Source organism: Triturus cristatus, chromosome 6 (genome assembly GCF_964204655.1).
Source record: "Triturus cristatus chromosome 6, aTriCri1.1, whole genome shotgun sequence".
In the NCBI taxonomy this organism is placed as follows: Eukaryota; Metazoa; Chordata; class Amphibia; order Caudata; family Salamandridae; genus Triturus; species Triturus cristatus.
Window position 1 is genome coordinate 756,792,809 of NC_140589.1, and position 22,770 is coordinate 756,815,578.

Below are 22,770 nucleotides of genomic sequence, written 5' to 3' on the forward strand. Positions count from 1 at the left end.
CATGCACTATTTTGGACATATACAACTGAACCCTGCCAAGACATGCTTAGCAACACACATTTCAACGTGCTACGAGATACGTTGAATCTAGAATTCTTTTGGTTTGTGCCATTTTTTGTACGAGATGATGTGCTTCTGTGGAACACATGCAGAGTCTGTTCCAGATTATGGTCACTGTACCTAAAGCAACATGAATATAGATGTGCCAACATTACATTTATTTTAAATATGTTTAGATCCCGAGGGCCTGCTTACATACACCCTACATTCTCAATGATTTTACTCCTTAATCATTCTTAAAGAATCTGTGGACAGGTTCTGTTCAGATTCACACACTGAAAGTAAATTGATGGGGGCTGAGTGTTACCTCCCAATACACAAAACAATGCAACATTTCACATAGATCACACACAGACATCAAAATGGTACATTAATGTACTTATAACACTTAATGGTAGCATTGGGTTCCTGTAAGGAGTCCACTTCTCCACTTGTGAATGGTAGATGCCCACCTAGGAGGCATGAATGAGGATATTGCATTTTGAATATTGCTTTCACATATGTTTACATTTTTAGGTTACAAACTATGCTATCCCAGTATTTCAGATTTACATAACAGCTTAAACACACATATGTCATGATGACCAGATTACTGCACACAGCTAGTCCGCTTGTAGGCCCGAGCCGGCTGGATGATGAAGTTCAGATGTACCCATCATGACATGCCTGAAGCATTGCTCAAGGATGTGATGTATTCAGTAATGCTGAGCTGCATCATGTCAGACTTCAGTGTACCACGATACATGGGTGGCATATTTGACCCTAGGTTTAACCAAGTGTTGTTATGTTGTGAAAGGACAGGCATACACCGTATGCAACATCATAAAAGCAATAGAAGGGTTTACTAGCACTGGTGCACAGAGTGCTGGCTAGTATTAAGTTGTTGTTCCTTCCAACTTTCAGTAAGACTGCATGCCTTGTCAGCATGTATAATGCTGTGTTTGTTGCTCTGAAAAACACACAGTTCTGCACATGTACTTATTCATAAGGCATAGCAATCGGTATAGCACAAATTGAGGATTGCACATTTAAATCTTTTGGGAAATAGCCTTCAACACTGGGTGTTCTGGGAATTTGTAAGCATCCCCTAGTCATTTCTGAATGTGACCTAAGGAAATGCTCATAAATCTAGTATTTTTCCAACTATAAGTGCAATCCACAATACATTGAATGGCCCCCTGTGGCAGGGTATTGAAACTGAGCATTTTATCCTGTGCTTGCTTTACGTTTGAATATTTAGGCACTCTGAGGCTCACAAAGTTCCCTCACTTTTCACCATCTCCCTATATACACAAATGATGTACAGTCCATGTTTATGTTTAGCATTACTGATAAATGTACATCACAAAATGCATAAGGAACATACATACATACATATATACATACAAACATACCTACAGGCCCACCAATCTCTAGTCCAAGGAGGTCAATGACATAGGCTTCCCATGCAATGACATCAGCCCATTTTGTTACATCAGAATGGTGGTTCATGATACCTTGAAAGTCTGCTGATGGTGCCCGCGCACAAGCTCCCAGCGATCCTTTTTCTCCTTTGCAGGGTATGCCTGGCTCACTCTGCCCCCAGCCTCCTGCATCCTTGGCAGATAATGCACTATGAACCATATCAGTCCTCCCAACTATGGCTCAGAAAATTCTTATCCCTCTCAGACATTTCCCTTTCCCTCCCAAACACACTTAACCAATAGCAAACCCCCTACAAACCATTACTACCCCAACAAATAAAACACAAAAAGACTAACTCCTAACACAATACAATGACAAATATTTATACAAAAAAATGTAACAGGACAAAATAGGTATCACAGAGAGCCACAATAGGAAGAAAGCACCCACTGACAACACCAAAACACTAGAAATTTGCAAAGACACTCTCTAAACACCTCCAACACCAAGCACAGACTAATTGAGAGTAAGACAAAGTGAAAGTAACTTCACATTTCCTATTTTGCAGCCTGCCGCACCGATTGCATCACTTTCAAAGTGTAGCCTGTCAACAAATGTGTCATTTTTTATGACGCATCGGTACAGAAATTGTCATTGATTGATTAATGCACAGCGCATTAGCACCAATGCATTGTTTTCAACGCATTGGCATCAATGCCCCACTTACGACCGGTGAAAAAGGTGCAATGTGCGGTGCAAATAGTTCAATGCATGAGATCTGACCCATGCAACTGGCCTATTGTCTAGGATATACTGCAGGGAATTCTGCAGTGCAGGAAAACACATCTTTCTCACTTTCCTTGCTCCTCTTTTCTTACCACACAGGTTTAATATTTTCCGATGTGTGATTTTTCAGTAGTCATAGTGTGCCTATGTGTCAGATATTACCTTCTTAGTGGTGATATATTGACAACATATTTTAATGTAAAACAAGTACTTATTGTAATGTATAGACGCATTTACAAGTTTTTCTTCCATTTGAGTTTTGTAGTATGCTTGGGTGAATGTAGGTAGCTGCGATGTAGACAGATTTATGTTAAGTATATAGCGTTGCTATGCCTATGTGTAAAGTTATTGTATTCCCTATTATGTACATTATCTACATTCGGACCATCTGTCAGGATTCCTTCCATAAGATGTGTTACGGATGCAACACACACTCAGAGAAGCACAGACACAGGCTGGTACAGCCAGTCCACAGTGTATGTGGCAGCCAGCTTAAGATTTACTGGGTGAATGTGATAGATATGGTATAGAGCCAATTTGGCACCTGTGATTGTCCAGCAGCCATTAAACTATGCAACTTCGACCATGTAATGTGGTGGGACAGACACATCTGAAGTCACACCTATATGTCTGAAACAATATGTGTGCCACATTCACAATGCACCATGGTAAATGTGTTTTGCATATCTGTTTGCCTATTGTTTGAGCATAACAAGGCTAGCATGAGTAGCCAAGGGAAGTGTAATTAATCACGAGAGCCACAATGAATTGCAATTCACTGCATTGCCTTACACTGCACCAGAGAGAGGTTCTTTGACCATTGCATGTGGGTAGCCTTCACATCAGATGGCAATACATGCATTTACAAAGAGACAACACCAGGCAGACTTGCAAATGCTGCAACCATAAGTAGTACTTTCCCAGGAGTGACATTACATGGAGTTAGACCTTAGCATCTCCTCCTTACTTCATTTTTTTGTGTCCTGTGTTAAGCAGCACACATAGATGGAACACTATGGCTCATAGCATATATAGGTTAGCAGTAAGACGCTCCTTCATGCTAAAATACATTCCTGCATGTAATAGTTGCATACTTTCCCCATGGTGCAAGTGTGCCTCCGTTGGGCCTAGGCAGCCAATACAGCACCTGCACATTGAAAAAGGCAACATTTTAAAGTGTTTTGTTAGATTCAGTACGTCTTGCAATTTTTTTTCAAACATAGCTGTGTCCTAGGGATGCTATCTGTGCTGCACTGTGTGGGCATGCCCATTATATTCCCCTCTGTTTACAGTCACAGGACATTATGAATACTAAACTGTGATCCACATATGTAAGATGGAAATAAACATCATGACGTGCAGCACACACACTCAGTCATTGCACTCTGTTTGGAACTTCACTCCCTTTGAACTGTGCTAGAGGGTTGAAGGTGAACACACTGTAGCAGCACACACACTCTCATCATGTGCACACTATTCCACATTGCAAGATTTCCAATCTGCATGTCTTGCTCATGCACATGTGTTCTGCATATGGTGTTAACATGCACACATGTGTCAATAGACATGATGGTGGGCAAGGGTGAGTGTGACAAGCAGCAACAAACCTTTTCAATAGGTGAGTGAGACATTAGGCCTCATTGCAGTGAACCAGGGACACATGATCAGGTACACTACTGTTTAATATATATCATTCTGCCAATCACACATGATCTCTGTCTCAATCCTGTCATAGGCAGTTGCAGCACATCTACTCTGAGGGACGGTTTTTATGAGGGCCTCCTGGTCCAAATAGACAGTATACCCTGACACAGGCCTATTGTAATGGCACAAACTCAAATGCTAATTCCCCATTGGGATGAGAAAAGATTAGCAAACCCCTCAACTATGCACTTGTGCATTCAGGGCATGGGTAAACTATTCTAGCCATTCAGAGGTGTTTATCTGCATTCCTCTATCACACCATGTTCAATGAATGTGTGTGTGTGTATAACCATAAGTTTTTGCCAGACTTTTCACATGGATATACCACACTCTTGATATCTCTGTATTCTTCAGGTGTTGTGTTGTTTGCGAAACACATCTCCATTGTAATACTTCTCTGGGTAATTACTCATAATGCAAAGTCATCTGCTCATATTGTTGTGTTACAGGACTTTGACTCTCATCACATGACTGTATAAGGCCTGTAAGTTATGTATACTGACAATTGTGGTATGAAGTGGTATGTATGAAACTGAGGCCAGGAATTGAGTCAGAGCTGTAGTGATTTGATGTTCCCCAGAACATGTCATCTTGTACATTTCATACTTGGCCTTTTGCCGTTACAACTTTCAGTCATGATCTGTGAAGGTATGTGCTACTGCATTTACTCCTGCAAAGTGCTGCCATTGTGCAAGGTACCACATTGGTGAGACACACTACACTGAGTTTATTGTCTCAGATATGGACATATTTGGTAGTTTGTCTTACAACACTCACTGAATACCATCTGAAACACACGTTGCTGCAGCAGAATACAGGAAGACTGCTAGTTGTGCAGTACTGCACTGCTCAAGTGGTGTGAAAAGGAATGACCTTATAGGCTGTGGATATGTGGCATGCCTAGCCTGTCCCTTATATGCAGGGCACTGCATCACATTGCTTTTCAGTATATGTGGTTTGAATAATGGGAGCCATGGCCCCATGTTGCTCAACGGGTCTGACAACATGATTGTTACATGTTGAGGCCCAATTCAAGTTGAGCAGATTTGAGTGAGTTGATGTTTACAGCGATTGTGACATTAATTTCCAACACATAAGAAAAGTACAAACATGTATTTACATTTTGCACAATTCAGGTCATATCTGAAATGTTGTCCTTAGAGTAAACAAACATTTACAAAATGAAATTCTGCACAATGTGTTTGTGCTGCCTACCACCAGCCTTTTTGTGTTGGATCTCTCCTTAATCCTCATCCTCATTCTCCTCCTCCTCCATTGGTTCCTGCTCCTTGCGGTACATGTCCCATGGGACATTTGTCTGTACACATACGTTGTGTAGGATGGTACATACAAGGATGATCTTGCACATCATAGAAGGTGAGAATAGCAATCCTCCCCCTGGCATGCTCAGGCATCAGCATACCAAACTTATGTTCCACAATGTTCCTGGTTTTGGCCAGTGCCTGGTTGTATTGCAATTCTGGCTCAGTCTGGGGATGTGCAATTGAGGTCATGACCGATGGCTGCAGACCATATCCTTGGTCTGCTAAAACGTGAAAATAATAATACATTTAGCGGCTATGCTGATTGTTACAGCCACATTCCTGTACATGTCTGTTATGTGTACTGAATGACTCATACACATGTATTAGTATTTGACAATATATGTTAAGTATATATTTGCCCATTGTATCACACAGGTCTCTTCCATGTCTCTGTGTCGTAGCAATGGATGTGCATGCCCTGATACTTTGAACACTTCTACATTCAGACATTCATTTTTTGGTCAGTAGCTTACTGTGATAGTTCTTTTGGGAGGTTCATTACCCCTCTATGCTATGTGCATTCACTGCATGTGCAAAGTGACGGAATATTGGTCTGTTTTTTGGCCATTTGGTCACCCTAGGTAGGCTGTGACAGTGCCAACAAGTTTGACATTCACTCTTACAACAGTCCCTGTGTAACCACTGATGTTGTTGCTGTCCTACATGACAATGGCACAGCCTTTGAATTGTTCACTTACTTTAGCATTAGAATTTGGTGCGTACATGTGGTGCGTTTCCAACATGTTACATGGATTTTTTTATATTCAGCATTTAGCTGGTGCTTTTCATTACACAATTTGTCATGGTGCACTTGGATTGACATATAGGTATTGTAATTTGGGTCATCTCTATGTTGGACACACTGATGTTGTTACAAGTATCTGTCTGCCACAGACCTGGACACAATACTTTGGTCTTCACATGTATGTGTATGACTATAACCTGAATGGGATTGTGTACTTCTATGCTTTGATTCTTTCTTCATTGCTGTGGCAAAGGAATGTTGAGATTGGTATCTTGAATACACTGTGGTGCCTTTCCAGGTTGCATTTTATTCTATGTTGATGACTGGTGTATGACATGCTTGCCATCATTGTGTTAGACCTTATGAGTTCCACATTGCTGGAATTATATGTTTTTACCTTGCGCTACTTACTCCATAGAATAGGGGGACTTTCACTTTGGTTACATCAGTCAATGTAGTTGTAAACCTATGTGTATGTGTGTACCTAGACTGGCAGTATGGCTGAGACATATGTGTGTTTTGTACTGTTGGTGTCACAGTGTTATGCAGTATTGATATTTACCCCTGTCTGGAGCCTGCACTGATAGGTCATGCCGCAAATGGCCTTTCCACATATTTATTCCTGTATTGCTCCTGAGACTTTGGTCAGCATACACATTTACTCATTTACTTGCTCACACACCACTGCCTTTGTACTCATATTGCCTTGTCTGGCACGCCACATAGTTTCATTTGTGATTCATTACCCAGTGCAGTTGATGTGGTTCCATCCATCTACACAGAGTGCAATGACACATTACTACTCACTGATGGTCTGTAGCTACTGCCATTGACAGACTAGTGAGTGCATATCAATGTGGGAGATCATTGTCTACACTTTGCAGTGCATTGGGCCCACTGTGTGCACATGACACCAGGGCCCAGATATTTGGGAAAGTGGCACTGTGCAGTGCATATAGGACCAGATGTACAGCTCACCAACTTGTGACACGCAAATTGCATCGCGGTTGCTACTCACAATTTGCGACTCGCAAATTGGGATGTATAACAGTGTCTCAAACACTGTTAGCGATTCCTAATGGGGTCACAAATTGCATGCTTCATGAATATTAATGAGGCTGTCGCAATTTGCGACCCAATTAGGATTGGCTAGCACTCCCAGGGATGGTGGCCTGCTGGGGACAGCAGACTACCATATCTGGGACTGCTTTTAAAATAAAGCTTTCTTGTTTTTTTATTAAATACATCTTGTTTTCCTTAAAGGAAAACGGGATGCAATTAAAACAAGAAATATTAAACTTTTCAGTTTAATTTTTTTTAAGGTCAGGCAGTGGTCCCTGGGACCACTGCCTCCTCTTAATAATATTTTCTCACATACTCACAAAGGGGAGGGGTCCCCTGGGGACCCCTTCCCATTTGCGAGTGGTTTACCACCTACTTGAAGTATGTGGTAAACTGCGAGTGTTTTGCAGCCACAAATGCGGTTTCAAAACAAGTGTACATGGCATGGTGACTTGCTATTAGGAAGGGACGACCCTTCCTAATAGCGGGAGTCACAAATGCTATTTTGCGAGTCATTGACTCGCAAAATAGTATCTGTACATGTCATCACTCTTTTTTGCGGTCGCAAACATGCGGATCACCCGTTTGCGGCTGCAAAATAGGATCGTACATCTGGCCCAAAGTCACCTATCTGTGCTGCTCCGTGTCACTGATAAAGGGCAGTAGAGCACAGTATTTAGACCATACAGCACATTTCTGTCCTTTCGCCCTGCACTGGCCCACAACGGGCTGCCTAGCACAAACACAGACACACTTGCACCATGGTGCTAGAGTGCCTGTATTGCATGTGGGATTGACTTTGTGCAGGAAGTGGCACCTTCCTGCACATATTGAACCCTTAGAGGCCTGATCGTCTATGTATGTGTGCCACAGTATGCAGCACACACTGGAAGCGGGAGTGACTTGGATGACTTGTTATTTTTCCTTGTGACACATCACCTAGGGAGACCAATTGATTTGACACATTTCCAAGTTTACCTGGTGTGGGATATATTACATGAATTATTAACCATGGGAGTTGCATGGAGACACAAACACAACTCCCATGGAGCCCCTGCCTTGCACACAGTGATGCTACACTACATTTTGGGCACGGTTACATTGCTCTGGACCTTTCTGCCAATCAAAGGTATGCAAAGTGGCTTTGTGTGTCTTAACATCTGTGACTTTGGGGTTTACATTTCACATGTACCATAATGCATGGCACAAGTACGCCCCATACACATGGCCCTATCTCCTTCGACAGACACAGAGATGGTCTTCTACCCTGCCTCTGCACCTTAGGCAATCACCATCGCTGCCACAATTCAGGAAGGACCGCAGATCTGACTCTTCGAGTGATCCGCATCTTTTTGCCATGCGTGCGCTCTCCAGAGTAAGGCATGCTGGTTGCGGTACTCTCAATTCTTCCCCTCCGGTGGGGTCCGTTTTATAAACAAAAATCTTACTGCCCATCTTAATTATGTTCAAACTCGCCTACCTTATGATTAAGATGCCGGAGGCATCGAAACGCGTCAGGGACACTCAACAATCAGGTGCGACTGCTGTTTGCTGCTAATAAAGAGTTCTGAAGAACTAATTCCTTGTGGAGTGCGTCTCTGAAGCTCGGGAGTTTCTTTTGGTTGATATATGTATATCGGGCTGTACAGCATGAAGCAGTGACTTCGAACCGGTGTTTGGAGTCCGTCTCTTTTCCAAGTAAGGAACAGCTGTGATTGCCCCGGGACAGCGGTAGTGCGACGGACTGCAGGGGAGTGGTTTGGCGAAGTGGGTTTGATGGTCAGCTGACCGGAAGGCCTGTGCTGCTAGCCGTTACCTTCCTCTTGTGGCAGGAGCCCCGTGGAGAGCCCCGTGAAGGAGTGTGCCTGGTTTGGACCTGCGGTATTTACTGCGGTCTGAGCCACAGTCTTTATTTCTGCAAGCCCATTGTTTGACACCATGTCTGCTGACACGTTGAGGAGTCGGGAGGCGGCAGCCTCCGATATGTTTGTGGATTCCCCGGCTGGGGAAAGTGTACTCAATCGGACTTCCGTTGGTACGACGGATTCACAACCTAACTTAAGAGAACTATTTAAAACCCTAGAGAGAGCAAGTAAGTCGGAACAAGCAAAGTGGTGGGAGCATCGCTCATTAACAAGATACTTGGAGGTGGGTAGGATCCCGCGGGGATTACGCATAATGGTGGCGCCTTCATACGAAAATCCGGATCCTGGTATGCTCCTTGAATGGGCCGAATGCAATTTAGAGTCCTCTCGGCGTCTGGTGGAAATTTTGGTCAAGTACGCCGAGAGTGACCGAGTGAAATTGCAAAACCAAATAGAGGCGCTTAACCATGAAATTGAGAAACTACCCGAAACTCCTCTCACTAGCAAGTATCGTGAGGAAATGGTAGTGCGGCTCAAAAGGGAGGAAGAAATTATCAAAAAAAGAAAGACTTACAAATTCCAAAGAGATCGCTTGGATTATGAAAATGGGCAGATTTTTACATTCGCGAAGAAATATGACAATGCCAGGGTAAAAAGCAATATAACAGCGAGTGTACCTGACATTGCACAAAAAACTGGCAGTAATCCCCCAGAGTGTTCATCAGTATCTGAGCTCAGTTCAAACATAGACAGTGAATCAGACAACGAGCAACATAGAGAACAGCGTTTGGGGTTTCGCAAACTCACTCTTGCGCAAGAGTTGGATTGTATGCGACAGGACCGCCGGCAAACCCTACGGTCTGGTGTACGAAATGCCAATTCAAACAAAGGGCAAGCAACAAACGAAGCGAGAGGCGGAGATGCAACAAAGAGCGAAAACGCAAGCACCAAGCAACCATACAGAAAAGTGCGAAAACAAGGGAAGAACAAGTAAGTGGCCTGAATGTTGGATATGATTCGCAATCAGTCGTCAACCTCACAAAACTTGTACTGTCTAAAAAGGAGATGAATACCTTGGCTTTGGGTCTATCCTACAGTGCTAGGAGTAACTTTGATTATGCAGGGACCAGGGTTGATTTTTACAAATATATTCGAAAACTAAAATTGCGCAAGTTTCATTGTTTGCAGAAACCTGACCGTGTCCCGCAGCCATTGCTTCCTAATCTTAGTTCTCCATCTTTAACAGCAGGAGACGAAGATTTGCTTAATGCGTTGCTCCAGTTGCAGTCTGAGGATACACAGTCAACGTCTATCCTAGCTTTGGGACAAACTACCAGGATTATTCCTACCCCGTTTAAACCCAAGTCTACTTTCTGCCCTTTGATGATTAAAGACAATATTGACATGTTCCATGATAAGATCGCATATGATTTAAGACAATTACATATCAATGTGGTCAATGCCAATAAAAGACACCTGTACCGTGACCATGCATATTACCAATTGGTTAAAAAACTACAAATGAACGTAAATTTGGTCATCCGCCAATCGGACAAAGGGGGTAATGTGGTGCTGTGGCCAAGGGAGATGTACATGGAGGAGGCCCTCGGTCAACTCAATGATAGAGAGTGCTACAAAAGAACCACCATGGCAGAGGTTAAACTTTCATGGAATACGCACTATACTAAGTTGATGGCATGGAGGAGTATGGGACTCATCACAATGGATGAATACAAATTCTTAAAAACTGAACACCCGGTGATGCCTGCAATCTATTTTATCCCCAAGATTCACAAAGACAGTGTGAAACCACCTGGGCGTCCCATTATCTCTGCGTGTGGTAGCATCATGGAAAACACGAGTAAATATGTTGACTTCTTTCTGCAGGAACATGTCAAAAAACTCCCGTCGTTTATACTTGACACTGGTGACTTGTTGCAAAAACTACAGGGAGTACATTGGAAAAATGGATATTTGTTAATATCTTTGGATGTATCATCCCTATACACCAGCATTTACCACAGAGATGGTCTGAGAGCAATTGAATATTACCTGAACACGCGATCGATGAACTTTTGTGATCATAACAAAATGTTATTATCTATGATCAAATCATGTTTGGAAAATAATTTATTTTTGTTCTCTAGTCAAGTGTTCCATCAGGTGAGGGGCGTGGCTATGGGGGCCTGTTTCTCGCCAAGTTATGCCTGCCTCCATATGGGCTACTGGGAGGAACAGGTCCTCTTACCTACATTTCCTGATGTCATGTCCAATAATGTGGTAAATTGGTTCAGGTATATTGATGACCTTTTAATCATTTGGGATGGTACCATGACTGATGCCGTACAATTTATTTCTGACATTAATGAAAATGATTTCAATCTACATTTCACAAGTCAGATTAGCAGTAGCACTATCTACTTTCTTGATGTGGAAATATACATCCAACAGAACACATTACAAACTAGGATGTATCGTAAACCCACAGCTGGTAATGCCTTGCTACATGCCTCGAGTCACCATCCTGCACACCTGATCAAAAGCATCCCATACGGCGAAATGCTCCGTATTAGAAGAATTTGTAGTATTGATCAGGATTGTTTCGAGGCTCAGAAAAATTGCAAAGAAAGATTTTTGAAAAGAGGGTACCTCCCCGATTTGCTTGATAAAGCAATCTGTAAAGCAAATAAGTCCAGCAGTCTTTTGGTCACACCGTATATAAAAGACACTAAGAACAATGAGTCTAATGATTTGCAGGCAACCCGCCTGATCCTCACCTACAATACTCAGCATCAGAGTATACGCAAAATTGTCCAAAAGAACTGGGCCCTAATTGCCAATGATCCTGTGATAGGCCAACTCATGACTCACTCCCCTTGTATTACATACAGGAAGGCTAAATCTATGTGTGATTTCCTAGTCTCAAGTAGTCTTGAGGTTAGAGTTAACACCTCTTGGCTTGGCAGCAGTAAAGGGTTCCTCAAATGTTCAGTTTGTAAAGCTTGCAGGTATGGTGTGAACAAAACTGAGTATATGACACCTCTCAGCAACACACCTACCCGTATTCGCAACAAATTAAACTGCAAAACTGAATACGCGGTGTATGTGCTGGAGTGTCCTTGTGGCCTACGGTACGTGGGAAGTACTAAACTTCAGGTCCACAAGAGAATACTTCAGCACATACGTGCCATTTCCAATGGGGACATCGCATATCCCGTGGCGAGACATTTTGAGGCACTACACGAAAAAAAACCCGTAGGCCTCAAATATTTTGTCATTGACTCAGTCCCACCTCAGAGAAGGGGTGGGGATCGTGAGTCAATTTTACGTAAACTTGAAACTAGGCACATTGTTCTTTTGGACTGTAAAACCCCAAATGGACTTAACGCTAGTGAGGATTTTTATACCTATCTACATTAGGCAATGTCATAGTCTTCCGTACTTACTGCATCTACCTCTCTTAAAAAATAAAAAATTTGTTTTACACACAATGATATTTTAATTCACAATTCCATTCACATTGGGTTTGCACTATTTTTTTATCTCTTTTAAGTCTTTCTGCGTGTATTTGCACATAGAACCTTTGATCCATTCCAGGGTTAAAATAAGAGAGGGCCCACTTGGGCTTAATTGTCCCCTTCTCCCCCTGTAAAGACTAGGTTTGGTCAGATACTAGGCACCTTGCAGACAATGGGTCTACTTTAACACTATATTATAACTTAGACAAATGACTTTTTTACTCTTAGCATTTATCTATTTATTTATTTATATATTTATATATTTATTACAATGTATTTATATATTTATATAATGTATTTAAATTATTTAAGTGTATTTATAAGTATTGTCTGGTTTTGTGTTAATTAATGAATTAATTCATTTTTAAACCCATGTAATATTTGTCAGGTAGTAACGTTGCTGCACTTGATAATTTTAAGGTGTCCATCCATTCTATCTGATGTATTTTACATATAGTAATGGTATTCTTAACGTGTCTCTGTTTCAACATTGAATCAGATTTGTACACTCTTTCTATGTCTATTGCATCTCAGGAAAGACGTCATGCACTGTGCACTTTAAATTCAATTGTATTTCCTTTGCGTGTCATGTGATCAAGGCCCCACGTGGGCTGAAACGCGTCATGGTGGTGATGGTGTCGGGCAGTGAAAAATAAAATATTGAGCACCAGTCAACGGGTTCGCTTCGTCCTTTTTGCCGGTGTACCAGTGTGCCTGTTGGACGACTTCATCTCATATATATATATATATATATATATATATATATATATGTATATATATATATATATTATATATTACCTACTGGCGGTCGCCAGTAGGTAGATATAGTTAGGACCCTGTTTCCATAGGAAATCCGCAACATTCTATTTGGAATAACTTTGGCGCCGGTCGACGAATCCTCGCGAAATTTTCAAAATAGGTGGGGCGCTACGCTCCGCTCCTACCCTGAAAGTCTCGGGGGGATTCGTCAAGCAGGGGCCGAGAAAAAAGGGGGGTCCCAAAACGCGTTTTCCCCATGCATTTTTCCATAGGACCTTTAGACACAGCTACAGCCCGAACGGCTGAACAGAATTACTTGAAATTTGGCAGAGAGGTAGCCATAAGGTCAAGGAAGTGCCTTTTGCAGGTCTGGTGTAAATCTGTTCAGTATTTCCTGAGAAAATAGCATTTAAAAGCATATATATATGTGGGCGGAGCCTAACCACACATCTCATCCTGAGATCTGATTGGCTGTCAGCACTTCATCCAAGAAGTGTTGGCAGCCATCTTGGGACCAATATACATGATAGCACCTCATTAAAAAGCATTGCAGTTAATAGAAGGTTTTAAGACTTTAGTTACATTATAAATCATTTGTTGATGGTACCATACTCATTTTAGGAATTGTGGTATGTTCTAAGGTGATTTCACCATGTGAAAAAGCCTTCTGCTGGGATATCATGATTGAGAGAAAAATATTTTCTCATGCTTTTACCACAGAGGTTTGGAAGGTGATCTATAGGCTAAACTGAGAGCTTATTTTCTGTAAATTCACATTATCTTTCTCAGTCATGTGAGAATGAAGTCTGACATTCTCAGTAAAACATGTACATCCAACAAGGGCAGAGACTGTCAGTTGATTCCTTTGTGTTCTACTGCAGCTTCCCAGAGTGTTCCAAAGAACTACTAGAGCGCTAACAGTCCTACTTATGATAAACGTATGGCACACCTTAAGCCATCTTGCTTGGATTAAAGTGGTAACTCTTAAAACATTTAATTTAAAAAGGAACAAAATGAGGGGGTTCATTTTTCCATAAAAAGTATGATTAGTGCTGCAGAAAGAAAAATTAGGGCACATTTTGAGTGACTTCTCAAATCCTCTTCTATTTCATTAAAAAATTCTGACATGCAGACTGAAACATGCACTTTCAATACCAGCAGCAGTTTTCCCTGGTGAGCAGTAGCTTTACTACAGTGATCTAATGAGCAAAAAGAGTGCTAACATTCTGAATTTATGGCAAATGTGTGACACATCTGAATGCCTTCTTGATGGAATCAAAGTAAAAAACTGAAAGTATTTCCTACTGAGGAGACTGCAGTAAATGAGGAAATTAGGAAACTTCATAACAAATAAGTCTCCCAAGATGGCCACCAGAGACAAAAGAGCCCAAATGTAGCCCAAATATCACCCAGATGTAGCCCAAGTATAGCCCAATGACAGAATGTCCCAGAATGTTCTTAAAAACAACTAGAGCACTTACTGTCTTCATTATGACAAAAGTAAGGCACACCTGAAGCCATCTTGATTGGAATAAACTGGTAACACTTAAAACATTTAATTTAAAAAGGAACACAATGAGGAGGTTCATTTTGCCATAGAAATTATGATTAATGCTGAAGAAAGAAAATGAGGGCACATTTTGAGTGACTTCTCAAATCCTCTTCTATTTCATTAAAAACTTCTGACATGCAGACTGAAACATGCACTTTTAATACCAGGAGCAGACTTCCATGGTGCAGTAGTTTTACTACAGTGATCTAATGAGCAACTAGAGTGCTAACATTCAGAATTTATGGCAAATGTGTGACATATCTGAATACCTTCATGATGGAATCAAAGTAAAAAACTGAAAGCATTTCCTACTGAGGAGACTGCAGTAAATGAGGAAATTAGGAAACTTCATAACAAATAAGTCTCCCAAGATGGCCACCAGAGACAAAAGAGCCCAAATGTAGCCCAAATATCACCCAGATGTAGCCCAAGTATAGCCCAATGACAGAATGTCCCAGAATGTTCTTAAAAACAACTAGAGCACTTACTGTCTTCATTATGACAAAAGTAAGGCACACCTGAAGCCATCTTGATTGGAATAAACTGGTAACACTTAAAACATTTAATTTAAAAAGGAACACAATGAGGAGGTTCATTTTGCCATAGAAATTATGATTAATGCTGAAGAAAGAAAATGAGGGCACATTTTGAGTGACTTCTCAAATCCTCTTCTATTTCATTAAAAACTTCTGACATGCAGACTGAAACATGCACTTTTAATACCAGGAGCAGACTTCCATGGTGCAGTAGTTTTACTACAGTGATCTAATGAGCAACTAGAGTGCTAACATTCAGAATTTATGGCAAATGTGTGACATATCTGAATACCTTCATGATGGAATCAAAGTAAAAAACTGAAAGCATTTCCTACTGAGGAGACTGCAGTACATGAGGAAATTAGGAAACTTCATAACAAATAAATCTCCCAAGATGGCCACCGGAGACAAAAGAGCCCAAATGTAGCCCAAAATCACCCAGATGTAGCCCAAATATAGCCCAATGACAGAAGTGTGCAAAACACTTATTATTTTGTGTTTTTGCAGTGTTATATAGTGCAGACTTGTCAGGTATTGGAGTGCTTTACATGAGCATTGGTTACATCACACAAGAACAAATTCATTTTGGTTGTAGACATGGGGAGACTAAGTGATTTGACCAGAATCACAGAATGTCGAGCTGAAGCAGAAACTTCAACCTGGTTCCCCAGTTGCAAAGTCTGCAGTTCTGGAAGTAACACCACATCCTCTCCCCTAAGTGCAACATTTAATCAAGTGGTCAACTGGATAAAAAAACATAAAGATAACAAATAATTTAAAAGTGCTTTGTCGCTATTTGAAAACTCAGAAAATATGTCCTTATTTTAGTCTTTTAGAGCACTAACCATAATTTTGATGCCAATAAGACCCTCTCATATATGTAATTTCTAAAGGAAATGCTCTAGGTATTACAGTTTTGATTACATCAAGATGATGTCAGGCGTTCCACACTTTTGTAATAAATATAGAATGTTAGCAATCTAGTTGTTCATTAGGATACTGTTGAGAGGCAGAGGCCAGGGGCACGGACTCTGAAAATTGAAGGCAGGTAGGAGGGTGCAAAGGCAACAATTTAACCACACTGAGCAGGCAGGAAGGGCCGTGGAAGCACAACAGACTATGGAGGGCAGTGGAAAGGGGGGCAGGGGCAACAAACCAACAATACAGGACTTGCAAGAGAGGCTGTTGGAGGGAAGATCTATTACGGGTCAAGGAAGCTAGGGGCGGTCCCCAGATCCCCGGGAGCCACCACAGAACTGAGCAGGAGAGTGAGTCAGGGACAAAAGGGGCACCTTAATTTGAGCCGGGATGCCTAGGAACGCTTGCTCCAAAAATGAAGAAAACAGACATATGAGACATGGAATTGGAGGCAGAATACAATGGCAGTTTAATGAGAAGATGCAACTTCAAAGAAACCGCAGAATAGAGACATAAAGTACAAAATACAGAATCCAGATAATCATACAGCTGTCATAATATTCTCTGTATCTCAATTAATGTACTGACAGAGAGAGAGAGAAAACACATCTATAAATGCATCATGAGAAACAAGTTACACCAAGGAAAATGTTACCTAGGAACACTCACGTTTACTCTTAGAGCAAGCATTCCTGCAATTACAATACAAAATCTTTTAAATGCAAAAGTAAAGAGAACAATGGTTAAACATAACATGACATTTCATATAGGTAAAATAGAATAAGATACTTCAAGCAAAGCAGAGCAAGACATTTTAAGCAAAGGAAGACAAGAGCTCCCAGCTCTTGGGGAAAACCTGCACTGCCTGTTAACCTACATACAGACGGCGAGGTAGTCCGTCGATATCTGTGGGTGCTCCCTTTTTATATCATTTTGTGGGCTCCTTTGCACGCTACATCTACCTACGTATGCTACCCAAAAGCTTCGTCTGCAGATTTTACCAGACATTTCGTCATTTACCCACTTAATGCTGACAATGGACTGGGTGAAAAGGTCAGTCTCTCAGGCCAATCGCTTATCGTAAGTTCCATAGAGCAAGCAGAAAATAATGGGTATTGTACGGGAATTCAATATATTCATGTATAAAATCTCCTCAGTTCTCCTAACTTGACGCTCTGCGGTTGCCACTTCCTTAAAAGCGGGAAACCTGCCCAGGAAGCAAGTACCAGTCCAGGATGCAGCCTACTGTATGTCGACAGCTTCAGGGGGATGTTGAACTTTGATACCGAGCACGGAGCACTCGGGTAGGGTGGGGGCTACTAGTTTGGATCAGAAGGCCTCGTAGACCTGCCTTCAGACTGCTATACACTAAAATTGCAGAGCTATGGTCAATTTAACAAAGAGGCCTACATATTGAACAGAAGGGCCTACACAGGGGTTTTATGCTGGCTGAGTGGTAAGGATGTCTCAGGATAATTATATAGCAACACAGGACCCGCTGGTCAATTTAATACGGCCTACAAATGCAGCTGGCAGGGCAAGGACAAGGGTCTCATACTTCAGGTGTGGACAGAACGGGCCAGGGGCCCCCTGTGATACAAAATCTACCCTCCTTCAAGGCTGTGGCAATGTAATAGACCATTGTGGGCAGAAGGAAGAGGCAATGGTAGTACAACCATACATGCCAACAGACCCGATTCAGCCAGGAAACGTCCAATGTTTTTAAGCTCAAATGGGCTTTATTTGATCTGTCTCCTGTCTACAATATCCTCTTTTTCAATGTAACTCAAAGGGGAAAATCAATACCCCAGTTTTTTTTCAAAATCTCCCTCTTACCAAGTTCAAAATGTTCGCAAGTATGGTACATTGGATCATGGAAGGAAATGGGATAGGGACATGGACTTGGATAACAGAGGACAGGAGGGACATGGAAAGGTGCACCAAACTGACCCTGCAGGGCAGGCATCAGGGTTTGCAGCAGCACAATACACCACACAGGGCATGCAGGACGGGAGTGCAGCACAACAATCCATAGAAAGCAAGAGGGAGGGGACAGGACCATGCACATGGACAACAGAGAACAGAGGGGCAAGAGGCAATGGTAGCTAGCTGACCATAATGGACAGACAGGAGAGAAAGCTGCAGTATAACAGACCATAAAGGGCAGGAGGGACGGATCAGGGGCATTACAATGGAACAGACAAGCCAGGAGGGAGGGAGTAGGGCTGGGGGCAAGGGGGCAGGGCAGGAGCAGCAAGATAGCCATGGAGGTCAGGCAGGATGGGCACTAGAAGCAAGACACACCATGAAGAGCAACAGTGAGACTGTGATGGCATACACACAGACCATGGAGGGAAGGTGGGAGGGGGTCAGGGGCAGCTAACTGACCACACAGGGAAGGTGGGAGGGGCCATGGCAGCACAGAAGACCATGCATGGCAAGTGGGAGGGTTAGTGGCAGCACAATGGCTATGATGGGCAAGAAGGAGGGTGGAGGGGCATGCACAAAGGACGATGGAGGATAGAAGGAAGGGTCAGGACCTGTGCACAGACAAGAAAGTTCAGGGGAAGGGACCTCACAACAGACCACACGGGGCAGGCAGGAGGAGCAGTTGCAGCACAACAGACCAGGGAGGGCAGAAGGGTGTGGCAGTACAATGGACCATGTAGGACAGGAGGAAGAGGATAGGGGCATGGCATGTGGACAGGCAGGGTGGAGGTGGCAGGGACAGGTTACAGTCATCTGACAATGCTAGGCAGGTGGGAGGGGAGTGGCAGCTCAACAGAACACTCAGAGTAGATAGGAGTGGCAGGTCCATGGGACATGGTGGGCAAAAAGGATGGAGCAGGGGCCTGCACAAAGACATCGGAGGGCAGGGGGAAGGAGAATAGGGGCAGCAAGCTAAGCACAGAGTTTAAGCAGGAGGTCAATGATGGGGCATAGAATTGGGCAATGGAGGGCAGGAGGAGTGGACTGGTACATCATACTAAATTGAGGGCAGTGGCAGCACATCAGACCATGCATGGCAGGAGGGAGGAGGCTAGTCCATGGATTCACACAACAGAGGATAGGGAGGAAGGGGATGGGGCAGCAAGCTAACTGTTCAGAGAAGGCGGGTATTAGGAACTTTATTGTTTTTAAAACATTGTGTCTGTGCGAACTACTTAAAATATGAACAAGTATGCAGCATAATCTCACTTTTATTCAGGAAGAAGAGGACGTTTGTGACTGTGACTCCGGGCTCACTTGGCAGAAACACCCCCTGACCCTCCACCCCCTATCGCAAAATGTAATGCCCGTGAAAAGGGTAGGTGAACACAGTGTTATATAGAACATAGTCCTGAGAGCACGATTGAAAATGAAAACTAGATATAGTGTATGGTATAAACTATGCACCAAAAAGTGTGATATAAGATGAACCGGGCGTGAAATATAATATGCAATACATTGTGCGCAATGACAGATTCATGGGAGAGCGCGAGATAGCACAGGCACTAGCGCGTGCTATGCGATATGCGCCTTGGAGTGTAATATGCACAGGGCAGTGTTGTGTAACCTAACTAGTCTCTAAAGTTGTAATATAAAATATGTGCTGGGGAGTGTAACGTTGCATATGCACTGTGACAAAGATATGGATCCCAGATTGTAATATGTATGGCATAGCACTGTGCGTTATAACATAGGCATCGAGGAAAGGCACGTTAGATGGGGCAATATAACCCGTGCGAAGACAAGTGTGGCATGACATATTCACGGGGTGGTGTTACAGTGCACATGGGCTAGAGAGTGTCATAGCATATGCACTAGCTAGTGGAATACAACACAGAGGTGTGTGGCACTCGGCAGGCAATGGTGGGTGTAACACAGCATTGGGCTCTGTCAGGAGCACGCTGTGACTCTCAAGTGATGTTCGTCCCCTTTCCAGAGAGTAAAATAAAAAGTATTACACATCCGGCAGTGGATGTGTGTTTTATTAACCGTGAGGGGGGTTTCTTGCATAGTTTTGGTCGAATTTTTGTCGAATCCCCTTTGAATGGCTTGGTGTGCATGTGTATTAAATGTGCCCGTCAATAGCTACCCATGTTTGTATAAATAAACGACAAGGGTGTCTACCAGGATTAGGCACGGTAGGGCATCAGACATGTCAGAGCTTCACTAGTGGTGTAAATACATTCCACGTGGATTCATTGCATGCATAGTCGCCTTTTAATGAATATCACGCAAATCGTCATGGTGATAGGTACGTACGGTTTGTCCAGCATGTCCTAGGTGTGTCTATAAATATATATTTTTTTAAAATAATAAAAAACAGTGGCCGGCCCTGGGGATTGGGGTCAAAAAAATATAATTAGGAGACTGGCCCTGGGGGATGGGGTCATCAGGGCCAATAAATTAGAATAAGAAGGGGAACCAAACAGCCCCCCTTCTTAAAAAACTAAAATAAATAAAAGACTGGCATCGTGCCGGAGGCCATGCCCCCTCCGTGCAGCACTCTGCAAACGCGCCCCCAACAGGCATCTCCAGTATGCGCCAGGGAGCTGCGCTGCAGCCAGGTGTTCTGAGGCCAAGCCCCTTTTTACACCTCTCTGCAACGCAGCTCTGTGGCGCTTACTGGAGGTACCTAGTGGTCTAGTTTGACCCTAGGGACCCTTAGGATTCAGGGGGACTTAATCTCTCAACTTAGAACAGCCACAGGGCGCGTTTACACAGTGGTGAAGGGAGGGGACGGGGCCTGAGGTGACGTGTGCAAACACGCACTATGGCACGTTTTAAATTGGGGATATAATTTCCCTTCAATACTGAGGGCCCCTGGGGGCTAACTAGCCCACCAAGTGCTTCCAGTAAGCGCCACTGAGCTGCATTGCAGAGAGGTGGTCCAGGCCGTGCCACTTTTTACACCTCTCTGCAACGCAGCTCTGTGGCACTTACTGGAGGTACCTAGTGGGCTAGTTGGACCCTAGGGACCCTCAGGATTCAAATGAACTTAATCTCCCAACTAAAAATGGACACAGGGCGTGTTTACACAGTGGTGAAGGGAGGGGACGAGGCCTGAGTTAACGTGTGCAAAAACGCCCTGTGGCCTGTTTTAAGAGGTAGTTTTAATCCCCATGCCCTATTATACACTAGGGGCTTACAGAGGAGGTCATGCTAATCACAGGGGGACCCCAACGCATAATGTTCCCTAGTGTATGTAGGTGTTTTCACTGTATTCTAAGTGTCTTTTAACATAGCACTGGCTCTAGGACTGGTTAGTCAGACTCAGTTACCACCAGTATCCGTCTGAAAAAGTTGAGGGTACAGGATGATTTTGCAACAAGGCTTCTTTCTGCTCTTCTTTTTGTTCTTTCTGCACGTTATCCTTCTTCCTGCACTTATCTTCGTATTTGAGGACTTCTGTTGCTTCTTTCTGCACTTCTTTTGTTTCTTTCTGTGCATTTTTTCTTCTTTCTTCACATGTCCTATCTCTGTAGGCATAGTTAGAAATTAGCATTTAAAAAACCTTTGAAATTCACAGAAAAAACCATAGGTTTCAGGCACGTTATAGTTAGGAATTAGCATTTAAAAAACCTCAGAAATTCACTGAAAAAACCATAGGTTTCAGGGGTGTTATAGTTAGCTGGACTTTTCACTTGTACAAAACCATTGAAATTCCCCCGTTATAGTTAGTTCAGCTAACTATAACTCGCGCGCCCGCAATGCACTGCTGATGACGTCACATATTACATCACTCATGACATGGTCAGTGACATCACTCATGACATCACTGATGACATCTCAAATGACATCACTGATGACATCACTGATGACATCATCCTTGTGATAGAGTGGCAGACCTCCTCTTCCCCTAATATAACCTTTGATACACACATTCAAAAATAGAAATTAAAATTTTAAAAACAATGGACATACCAATACCAGTTACAACAACCTATACAGTAATTCTAAGATCCACATACACATCCACTCATTCACCAACAGTCCTATACAGTCACTCATACATGTACTCACTCATCATATGTACTCATACACCTATACATCCTGTTACACAATGCCACTCATCCATAGAGGTACTCACACACATAGTCACTCATGCTAATAAAGAATCAAACATACATTTACTTGCATATACAGTTATACACACACCACCACACTTACTTCTACGGAAACTTACACATACTTAGTCTTTTAAACAATCACTTATAGAAACACATACTTATTCATATAGGAACTCTTTCAATCTCTCACTGTCACATATACTCGCTTATATACACCAATAGTCACATATACTAGTTTAAAACATATGTAGTTACTCATAAAGACACTATTGAGACAGTCATTCACTCACTAACACACCCATACACTCACTCATCCACCCATAGAGTCCTGCACACATGCTGTCTTCAACACATACAAAGAGTGAGTCATTCATTCATGCACCTATGCACTACGTAATACCCCCACCGAACCATGCAGACACTCAGACTGATACTCATAAAACCAACTAATAACCTATATAAACACCCATGTAGCTACTC